The sequence below is a fragment of the Lepisosteus platostomus genome, chromosome 5 (assembly GCF_059453375.1).
Source record: "Lepisosteus platostomus isolate fLepPlt1 chromosome 5, fLepPlt1.hap1, whole genome shotgun sequence".
Taxonomy (NCBI): domain Eukaryota; kingdom Metazoa; phylum Chordata; class Actinopteri; order Semionotiformes; family Lepisosteidae; genus Lepisosteus; species Lepisosteus platostomus.
This window is the reverse complement of record NC_142615.1, coordinates 59256420-59266961: the sequence shown is the minus strand read 5'-3', so window position 1 is coordinate 59266961 and position 10542 is coordinate 59256420. Positions and strand designations below refer to the sequence as shown.

Sequence of the window (10542 nt, the reverse complement as noted above, 5' to 3'; positions counted from 1 at the left end):
TGGTCATGAGACACCCATGGGGTGTCGTTCTGTTCTTGCTAATTGTTTCCTGCCCGTCGCAGGCAGGAGTCCATGCGAGGAAGATGCACTGGACAGAGCTCAGAGGGCGCACCTGGGTGGCTTTCCTTCAGAGTGACGTTCCTGCAACACTCTCCCGCTACTCTTGGTGCGCTCATGCCGCAACACAGGAAGGCTGGAGCAGGTGGCTGTGGGCTCTGCGCACCGCCAAAATAGCTCAGTTGGGAGAGCGTTAGACTGAAGATCTAAAGGTCCCTGGTTTGATCCCGGGTTTTGGTATTTTGTTTCATCGCGCCCTTTGTTCCTCTCTCCAGCGCACCCTGCCTAAAGTGACGCGTCCCTTTCTCAGCCCTAAATGCAAGCAAGACACCAGCAGCGGTCCCTGCAGGTTTCCGTAGTGTAGCGGCTATCACGTTCGCCTACCACGCGAAAGGTCCCCGGTTCGAGACCGGGTGGAAGCAGCCTCGTTTTGCACGCTCCTGTACTTCACAGAGGTCTTGAACGACCGGTCATTTGTTCCCAATGTATTTCCGGTGCCTTCGTGCACTCTTGTACCAAACGCACGTTCCTTCTGTACATGGAGCCGATGATTTGCAATTGGGCTATGCCGACAGACCAGGACGAGCTCTGTCAGCTCAAAAGCAGCGCAGGACCTGCAAGAACAACAGAAAGATTAGCATCCAGCAGGGGCCTCTTAGTGAGCCCAAGATCTCATCAAGAATCGGCTCCAGCAACAGGGCTGGGCGCATTGTTCCATTCTCCGACCACTCTCGGTGTAAACAAGTCCCTCCTGGTCTCTGCTTGAAATGCACTTTCCTGCTTTTGCTTTGGTGTAACTGGCTTCCCCTGCATGGGCGAATGTGAAGAAGATCCTTAGTAAGTCATTGAAGAAAACCAAGAAGAGGTCGGAGTGGCCTCTGTCGTTCATCAACGATCCAGTCAGGCAGTACTCCTCCTATTCTGCCAGTATGCGGCTTCGAACCGGGGTTGTTGCGGCCACAACACAAATTCTGAGCACTATACGATCACAGCGAGTTACCGAGACATACACAGCCAGTAGGAAAGGATGTACTCTCTTTGTGTGACACTAGTCGGAAAAGTCCTGACGCTGCATTTCAACTGAGCCCTAGTATACATCAACCCTTCGACACTCTGAGTGCCAACTCTCTTGTGTGTTTTCTCCATCAAGCAGGTCATGAAGGCAGCAATTACAGTTTGCTTACATGACGCACGCACAACATGGCTGTATGCTCCCATATGGTCTAGCGGTTACGATACCTGATCTTCACCCAGGTGGCCTGGTTTCAGCTCCTTGTATGAGAACGTGTCAGTTTTGCCTCCTGCTTTCCAAAGATCAGCACCATGTTTTACGCCTCCCCCGAATATCGAAGCTGCCTCTAAATCTGCAAAAGAAGATGAGTCGATAAACCACTTGTTTTTCGTATAACTATACATATATTCATTTATTACTGATTTCATTCATTGAGCACGGATACAATAGAGGTACAGCCATTCACTGTTTGACATGTCTGCACTGGTACAGAACCTAGCAATCAGAAAACGGGTGAAACTGTTTTGAGAATTAGCATACAGTACCGAGGCCCCCATGACCAAATAAAGGCTAACCTCGATAATCAGCCTAAATAATGCAGACAACAGCAAAACGACTGACTTTGAAAAGGGAATGAATGTCCGGAAGGAGTAGTGTAACGAGCTTGAAATGCTTCTCCGGACCTCTAACTAAAAGAAACCGGGAACCAGCAGTGGCATCGACTCCTTTCGAACTGGGATCCTATCGCAGCTCGTGGTGTCCTAACTCTCCCGTATCTGATATTGGACCAAGCACATCAGGAGAGAGCGCGAACGCAGTCCCCCACTACCAGAAATTATGCAGTCGAGATTCCCACATTTGGGGAATTCGCAGGGGTCAGCACAGCCGGAGTGCAATGGCCGAGCCTCGCCCTGGGTGAATCGATTTTTTAAGAACTTTATTTTCTTTTCACAAAAAAATACAGGACATCACAAATTAGAAAGCTTTACATTAATATACATACTTAAAACAGTATATATAATCACATCTCATTACATATTGACACGGTACCAGTTATATAGCAACAATTTATTTTTTTCTGGTGCAAATCACATTCTTTACTTAAACATGATAATGTTTTTCACAGTTTCTTGAGATATTGACCTATGCTCTCAATTTCCCACAGATTTTCTGCTTCCTCCCTCCCTTCTCTCCACAGATCTCTGAGGTAATAGTTCTCTCAGGTGATGAACAGGGCCAGGCTACCTGCTGCCTTGACTGGGACCTCGATGCCTTTGAACAGCCCCATGTTCCTCACTCTCCACAGGGCGTCTTTCCCACTGTTCACCACGGCCCAGATCCTGTCAAACACGTCAGGAGGAAGTTTGACAGGAGAGATGCCGTTGTAGCGGCAATGCTTGTTAATAAGACAGAATTAGGCGGTGGTATTCTGTCCTAAATGAGGCCCCATCTCACCCTCCATCTTTGTGGTGCAGCCACAGAGAAAGTATTCATGCAGGTTGATTTAAGATGTTTTCTTTTGATAATGGACAGCTCCCAGATGGGGATGCACTTAGCTTAGCCTGGCTATCATGATCAATGGTCATCCATTGGTGCCTATCTGTCTAGGGAGTGCCGAATGGACATCTGGACTGCATTCCTAAGTGTCAAGAGTAAGTGACTCATATCTCACCATGACCAACCAATCAGGGACTGGCAGGGCGTGGTAATACCACGTGGGTCTCTAATGCCCGCCAAACTCTCAACCAATCAGCACACATCTATGTCTTGGTCAAAAAGGGAGCGCAAGCTCAGATCGGGGCTCTCCTTGGCCATTTTCGCGTATCCTCAGAGACAATCACGTGACAACTGCTGTTGTCTGCAAAGGGACTTGGACTTTGTTCTAAGCGCGAGGCCGAGGATCCCATACGTACTCAGAATTCTACCAACGTGAATGATCCGCTTGATCAACGGCAGCCTACAGTTGGACCCTCATCGACAACCTGAATAGCTTATTCAGAAGCAGCGCTGGACCAGGAACGAACCAGCTTCTTCCCAGGCAAAAGAGTGACTTGGTGTTCGTGCCGGGAGATTCCAAATCCATACACAGTGGATAAGTAAACCCCATGTTCTACATTGTGTCTCGAGAATTCAATTGTACCTCAACACAAGTTGTTATCAATTTAATTCATGAGTAATGTATTTACTTCCGAGTTTAGAGTAACAGTGGGTAATAACACTGATTAGCGATTTGGTAACCGAATGATATATATTGACATATATTCTTTGTTGTGTATCTCTTTGTGTTGGCATCTCTTCGAGATTATATACCTTGTATATTGATAACCCTCACAGTAAGGTCTGCCGCTCGTATCCAGGCAGACTAGTATATGTTTGGTGCACAATTTATATGAATAAATGTATCTCGTGTATTGAACCCGTGTGTGTGCGTTGTTAGTTGTTCTGACGATTGATTTTCTAAAAGCCACAACGAACAACCTCGTGATTACTGCTACAATTAATAATTGTCTCAGTAAACCCATCAAACCTCTACAACCATGATACACCACCATAAACTATATTAATTTAGGAACATAAACATATAGTGTAAACTGTATATGGCTGGTATTGGTAGTTTAAAGAAAAAATACACACCAGTATTCCACTTTCTTCCTAAACATTTTAAGCATCAAAGTCTTACATGTAGTAAGATTTTACCACGTTTCGGAAACGTTTTTACATGCTCCTTCTGACCATCTTAACTTTATATACTTTGTGAAAAGTCATAAGATATTAACATTTTCTGTGAATGTGCTCGTTATCGGAGTAAACAAAAGCATACTTTTAGAATTTGATTAATAGGGAATATAATATGGAATCACGTACCTAAAGAAATTAATAACGATATAATTATTTTTATGTACTGTAGCTCAAATAGTAGTATAATATACTTTCTATGGATACATGTGCCTCTGCGCAACGCAGAAGCACATCCACAAGTAACATTACCTAGCTAAGAGAAGACATTGGCTAGCCATTATGATAAATACAGTGGAAAAAAGCAATTGGGAAAATAAGACCTGCTGATCTGTTATACATACCAGGAAGAGAACAGAATATGATTTTTTTCTGTTCGAAACGTGTGTTGTCTTTATGAAATTCATGTATTTTAAACGTTTAATTAAGCAGAAAAAAATTTACAGAAAGATACTAAGCTGATCACGAGATAGAAAGATCACCCGTTTTTCGCGCATCAAAAGTGGCTATTAACTGGATGAACTGTTATTAACTGGAGTCAACTGGGTGAAAACACATAATATGAACATGAAACAAAACAAAAAATAAAAATAAGATACAATCTACAGACATTAAAACCGGTGTCATGGAAATATAACTATCAAGGAAGCCACAAGAGAGAGTTCTCACCTGAGTAAGGTCTTTATTTCAATATTGGGAGCAACCAGAGACTCAATTTGTTACAGGCAGTACAGGGTTTTCATAAGACGTTGCGCTGGAAAAAAGCTCAGCGCTTTGTCCCTTCTAAAACTTCCACTTTCCCTAAGAGAAAACAGATTACATCAAAAAGCGAAAGAAGAAGCACTAGATATGTTATTCAAAGCTTTTCAGTTACTTTCAGCTAATTCTAACGACCCAGACAGCATATATTGTTTTGGAAAATTGTCTTCTAAAGTAACCTAAACAGTGTACTTGACAGTGTACTTGACGCACTGTTTTCTAAAATTCTGCACGTACTGTAGCACAGCAATTACATCCTTGAAATATATTATCTAAAAGCCCCAATATATTTATTTGCAAAGCTCTCTACATTTTAAGAATCAATTTACTTATTAGATTTCCACTTCAAGACTTGTTCGGCTGGCGTTCGGGGAGTCGCGTTTTTCAGAATTGTATTGAGATCGTTTTCCACAGAGCTCAGATGTCAAAGCACAGCAGCAGCTCTCCACAGCGATCCTCTATAGCGCCCTTTCTCCCGCAGCTCCGTCCTCATTGGAAGGAAGCAAGAGTGAAAGGCTGAAGTGAAATAGAGCGGGGACGAAGGCAGTGAAGAGAGAGAACGTGGGAAGAAGAGAAAAACGCAAGGGAAAAAAAGTAGCGTCGTAAAAGAGGTGACGGAGCTGTCCTCTCAATAAGAAGGGTGCCAGCGAGCCTTGCTCTCGCTTGCGGCCACACCCCCTTGAGCACGCCTGATCTCGTCTGATCTCGGAAGCTAAACAGGGATGGGCCTGGTTAGTACTTGGATGGGAGACCGCCTGGGAATACCAGGTGCTGTAAGCTTTTAAGCGCAGGAGGCGCTCTATCCCCGCTCGCTCGCTCATTCCTCTGTTCACACGTGCAGTGCGGCTTGTCCGTCTGTTTATTTGTCAGCTTTGGCGAGACACGGGTGCTTGTGTATTAGCGTGAGCGTTTTTTATTCTGATCAGGAACAGTTTTACAAGTCCGCAAAGGATCGAGGAAAGGTTTATCGCCAGCTGAAAAGAGACACAGCGCTTCGGCTGTGGAGACTTGTTCGGCTGGCGTTCGGAGAGTCGCGTTTTTCAGAATTGTATTGAGATCGTTTTCCACAGAGCTCAGATGTCAAAGCACAGCAGCAGCTCTCCACAGCGATCCTCTATAGCGCCCTTTCTCCCGCAGCTCCGTCCTCATTGGAAGGAAGCAAGAGTGAAAGGCTGAAGTGAAATAGAGCGGGGACGAAGGCAGTGAAGAGAGAGAACGTGGGAAGAAGAGAAAAACGCAAGGGAAAAAAAGCAGCGTCGTAAAAGAGGTGACGGAGCTGTCCTCTCAATAAGAAGGGTGCCAGCGAGCCTTGCTCTCGCTTACGGCCACACCCCCTTGAGCACGCCTGATCTCGTCTGATCTCGGAAGCTAAACAGGAATGGGCCTGGTTAGTACTTGGATGGGAGACCGCCTGGGAATACCAGGTGCTGTACGCTTTTAAGCGCAGGAGGCGCCCTATCCCCGCTCGCTCGCTCATTCCCCTGTTCACACGTGCAGTGCGGCTTGTCCGTCTGTTTATTTGTCAGCTTTGGCGAGACACGGGTGCTTGTGTATTAGCGTGAGCGTTTTTTATTCTGATCATGAACAGTTTTACAAGTCCGGAAAGGATTGAGGAAAGGTTTATCGCCAGCTGAAAAGAGACACAGCGCTTCGGCTGTGGAGACTTGTTCGGCTGGCGTTCGGAGAGTCGCGTTTTTCAGAATTGTATTGAGATCGTTTTCCACAGAGCTCAGATGTCAAAGCACAGCAGCAGCTCTCCACAGCGATCCTCTATAGCGCCCTTTCTCCCGCAGCTCCGTCCTCATTGGAAGGAAGCAAGAGTGAAAGGCTGAAGTGAAATAGAGCGGGGACGAAGGCAGTGAAGAGAGAGAACGTGGGAAGAAGAGAAAAACGCAAGGGAAAAAAAGCAGCGTCGTAAAAGAGGTGACGGAGCTGTCCTCTCAATAAGAAGGGTGCCAGCGAGCCTTGCTCTCGCTTACGGCCACACCCCCTTGAGCACGCCTGATCTCGTCTGGTCTCGGAAGCTAAACAGGGATGGGCCTGGTTAGTACTTGGATGGGAGACCACCTGGGAATACCAGGTGCTGTAAGCTTTTAAGCGCAGGAGGCGCCCTATCCCCGCTCGCTCGCTCGCTCATTCCCCTGTTCACACGTGCAGTGCGGCTTGTCCGTCTGTTTATTTGTCAGCTTTGGCGAGACACGGGTGCTTGTGTATTAGCGTGAGCGTTTTTTATTCTGGTCATGAACAGTTTTACAAGTCCGCAAAGGATCGAGGAAAGGTTTATCGCCAGCTGAAAAGAGACACAGCGCTTCGGCTGTGGAGACTTGTTCGGCTGGCGTTCGGAGAGTCGCGTTTTTCAGAATTGTATTGAGATCGTTTTCCACAGAGCTCAGATGTCAAAGCACAGCAGCAGCTCTCCACAGCGATCCTCTATAGCGCCCTTTCTCCCGCAGCTCCGTCCTCATTGGAAGAAAGCAAGAGTGAAAAGCTGAAATGAAATAGAGTGGGGACGAAGGCAGTGAAGAGAGAGAACGTGGGAAGAAGAGAAAAACGCAAGGGAAAAAAAGCAGCGTCGTAAAAGAGGTGACGGAGCTGTCCTCTCAATAAGAAGGGTGCCAGCGAGCCTTGCTCTCGCTTACGGCCACACCCCCCTTGAGCACGCCTGATCTCGTCTGATCTCGGAAGCTAAACAGGGATGGGCCTGGTTAGTACTTGGATGGGAGACCACCTGGGAATACCAGGTGCTGTAAGCTTTTAAGCGCAGGAGGCGCCCTATCCCCGCTCGCTCGCTCGCTCATTCCCCTGTTCACACGTGCAGTGCGGCTTGTCCGTCTGTTTATTTGTCAGCTTTGGCGAGACACGGGTGCTTGTGTATTAGCGTGAGCGTTTTTTATTCTGGTCATGAACAGTTTTACAAGTCCGCAAAGGATCGAGGAAAGGTTTATCGCCAGCTGAAAAGAGACACAGCGCTTCGGCTGTGGAGACTTGTTCGGCTGGCGTTCGGAGAGTCGCGTTTTTCAGAATTGTATTGAGATCGTTTTCCACAGAGCTCAGATGTCAAAGCACAGCAGCAGCTCTCCACAGCGATCCTCTATAGCGCCCTTTCTCCCGCAGCTCCGTCCTCATTGGAAGAAAGCAAGAGTGAAAAGCTGAAATGAAATAGAGTGGGGACGAAGGCAGTGAAGAGAGAGAACGTGGGAAGAAGAGAAAAACGCAAGGGAAAAAAAGCAGCGTCGTAAAAGAGGTGACGGAGCTGTCCTCTCAATAAGAAGGGTGCCAGCGAGCCTTGCTCTCGCTTACGGCCACACCCCCCTTGAGCACGCCTGATCTCGTCTGATCTCGGAAGCTAAACAGGGATGGGCCTGGTTAGTACTTGGATGGGAGACCGCCTGGGAATACCAGGTGCTGTAAGCTTTTAAGCGCAGGAGGCGCCCTATCCCCGCTCGCTCGCTCATTCCCCTGTTCACACGTGCAGTGCGGCTTGTCCGTCTGTTTATTTGTCAGCTTTGGCCAGACACGGGTGCTTGTGTATTAGCGTGAGCGTTTTTTATTCTGATCATGAACAGTTTTACAAGTCCGCAAAGGATCGAGGAAAGGTTTATCGCCAGCTGAAAAGAGACACAGCGCTTCGGCTGTGGAGACTTGTTCGGCTGGCGTTCGGAGAGTCGCGTTTTTCAGAATTGTATTGAGATCGTTTTCCACAGAGCTCAGATGTCAAAGCAATAAGAACTCTGTTATACCCATCTAGAAACATGCAATCAGCATGTTATTGCTGAAGCAATAGTCACAACATTATTCCACACCTGGGTGAGAGGCGGGTTATGATGACAGTCATGCTTTCTACACCTTATACTGAGCTCAGAAATGGCCCAAGCGGACATCTCACGAGCAGATCCCTCCGCGTATAAGAAAGGCAACTTGTCTCAGCAAAAATACCACGGATTCACATCCAAAATATGATAAAAAGGCAAAAACCCCACACTTGGAATGCAAACGTACCCTAAAAAGGAAACACGGTTTTAAAACCAACTTGATTTTCCCCTGGAGAAACCTTTTTATGGACACACATCGCATCTATTACACATGTAGAACTAAATATAAAGATAAAACTTAATATAAGAAGTCATGACATATCACACATGACGAAGTCTGGTCCAGAATAAACAGTTTACACTGACCCACCTTTATTTACCCTGGTCACTCACTTCTATTAACTGTTTAACTGGGTAACAAATTAATATTTGTTTCAATTTGGGATCTACACCTGGGAGCCCTGAAATGTTGGCCAGAGGGGAGAAGCTGATATTCAGACGTGAGAATATATTTAAAAAAAGGATCTGATGTTGTTTTTCACCTGTCTAATCAAAGCTTGTTCAAAAATTATCTGATTATAGGACACACGAGTTTATAATCATACTCATTCCACTTTTTAACCCCGTATATATGCACAATATGAAACGTATATACACTAAATCTCACGTGTGACTCCCATAATATACATTTCTTTACGAAAATTAGGAACACTTACTACAATTATCAACCCCCCATAACGAGGCAATATTTCATACCTTTGTTTCTTTGTGGGTTCAAAGTTCTTGTCACGCCCTCTGCAGCCAGGGGGCGCTCCTTCTCTGTCCTGTCCCTAGTTTCCGGTCTGCTGTCCTTCCTGTCCCTCTCTTTCCCTTGGGCTATATATTTCCGGGTCTTGCACTCTGTCCTCGCTCAGCATTGATGTTTGGATGTCCTGAGACCCGCCTAGCACCAGGGCGCCCCACGTCCGCTCCCTGAGGGCATAGGTTTCTATTCGGCATTCCTGAACTCTTTGCACTATGAGCCCGGGCCTTTTTCCCGTCTCGCCGCTACGCATATGGGTCTTTTTCTGCTCTCCTGCTCCCCACGGTTAGTCCCTTTGGACGTCCGTGACAGTTCTGTCCTGTCGTTTCACACGTAATGTTTTGGTAGTTATCTCAATTTTCCTTTGCAATTATCTCCAAGATCATCATCAACTTTTTGTAAAACGCTATGCACAACTGATATTTAAAGAAAGTCCTGTACCAAAACGTCTTCGTAGGGAAAGACAACTTTTTTTTCCTTACGTTAGTCGCTATACGGTTACTCAGAAAATCCATTCACCGCCTTTAAAAAAAAAGTTTCGTTTTTTATTGTGGTTCACTGACATTTCTGTCACAATTCTCAGGGACCCCAAATAAAATTCACTTGCCGGTATAAAGACTCCGGCGAGGATAAGACAGGTATCGAGCCACCTGCGTATCTAGCGGACGTTTAAAATAAAAAAATGGCGTGTAATGTTGCGAAGGGCTACTGTTTTTTATATTTTTTCGATTGTAAGGGACGTGGGCCGCGACAGAAATACTGGACGGGGTGGGAAAAGGTTTATTGATGGTTTATTGTACCGCAACGGTCACAACTGACTCACCAGCAAAGATGGCGCCAAGGCCACATCGACTCCCTCCCGCCCTGCCTCGCACCGAAGCTCGAGCTGCGGAGCGCGACGCCAAACCGCCGGTCCACGGTCGCGGGTGCCGGACATAGACGTCATAAACCCTTCCGAGGCGCAGGAATTATAGATCACTGTAGTTTCTTCTGGACCCGGGTTAGGGACAGTGTGCCCTCCGTGAGAGTCTTCTGAGGAAGCCAGTGTCTCATGGGTGTCCAGGCTTGGTACCATCTGTCCATCACAGGACACACAGACACACACACTCACACACCCTGGACAGGACACCAGTCCATCACAGGACACACACACACTCACTCACACACCCTGGACAGGACACCAGTCACTCACAGGACACACACACACACTCACACACCCTGAACAGGACACCAGTCCCTCACAGGACACACACACACAACCTGGATAGGACACCAGTCCCTCACAGGACACTCAGACACACACACTCACACACCCTGGACAGGAACCAGTCCATCACATGACAAACACACACTCACTCACACAC

At 46.7% G+C, this 10542-nt stretch overlaps 4 non-coding genes and 3 pseudogenes across 4 annotated transcripts; 6 read left to right on the top strand and 1 right to left on the bottom strand.

Moving 5' to 3' along the window:
- The first annotated feature begins 406 nt into the window (after positions 1-406).
- Positions 407-479, top strand: trnag-acc (transfer RNA glycine (anticodon ACC)). The gene has a single exon. It is a non-coding gene; the product is annotated as a tRNA-Gly (tRNA).
- Positions 480-1866: 1387 nt separating this feature from the next.
- LOC148670356 (U1 spliceosomal RNA) lies at positions 1867-2031 on the bottom strand. Its single transcript, XR_015938113.1, has one exon. It is a non-coding gene; the product is annotated as a U1 spliceosomal RNA (small nuclear RNA).
- A 3194-nt stretch (positions 2032-5225) lies between these two features.
- LOC148670355 (5S ribosomal RNA) lies at positions 5226-5344 on the top strand. Its single transcript, XR_015938459.1, has one exon. It is a non-coding gene; the product is annotated as a 5S ribosomal RNA (ribosomal RNA).
- Positions 5345-5881: 537 nt separating this feature from the next.
- Positions 5882-6000, top strand: LOC148670354 (5S ribosomal RNA; annotated as a pseudogene).
- A 537-nt stretch (positions 6001-6537) lies between these two features.
- On the top strand, positions 6538-6656 carry LOC148670353 (5S ribosomal RNA). The gene has a single exon (XR_015938554.1). It is a non-coding gene; the product is annotated as a 5S ribosomal RNA (ribosomal RNA).
- A 541-nt stretch (positions 6657-7197) lies between these two features.
- LOC148670352 (5S ribosomal RNA) lies at positions 7198-7317 on the top strand (annotated as a pseudogene).
- A 541-nt stretch (positions 7318-7858) lies between these two features.
- On the top strand, positions 7859-7978 carry LOC148670351 (5S ribosomal RNA; annotated as a pseudogene).
- Positions 7979-10542: the final 2564 nt, after the last annotated feature.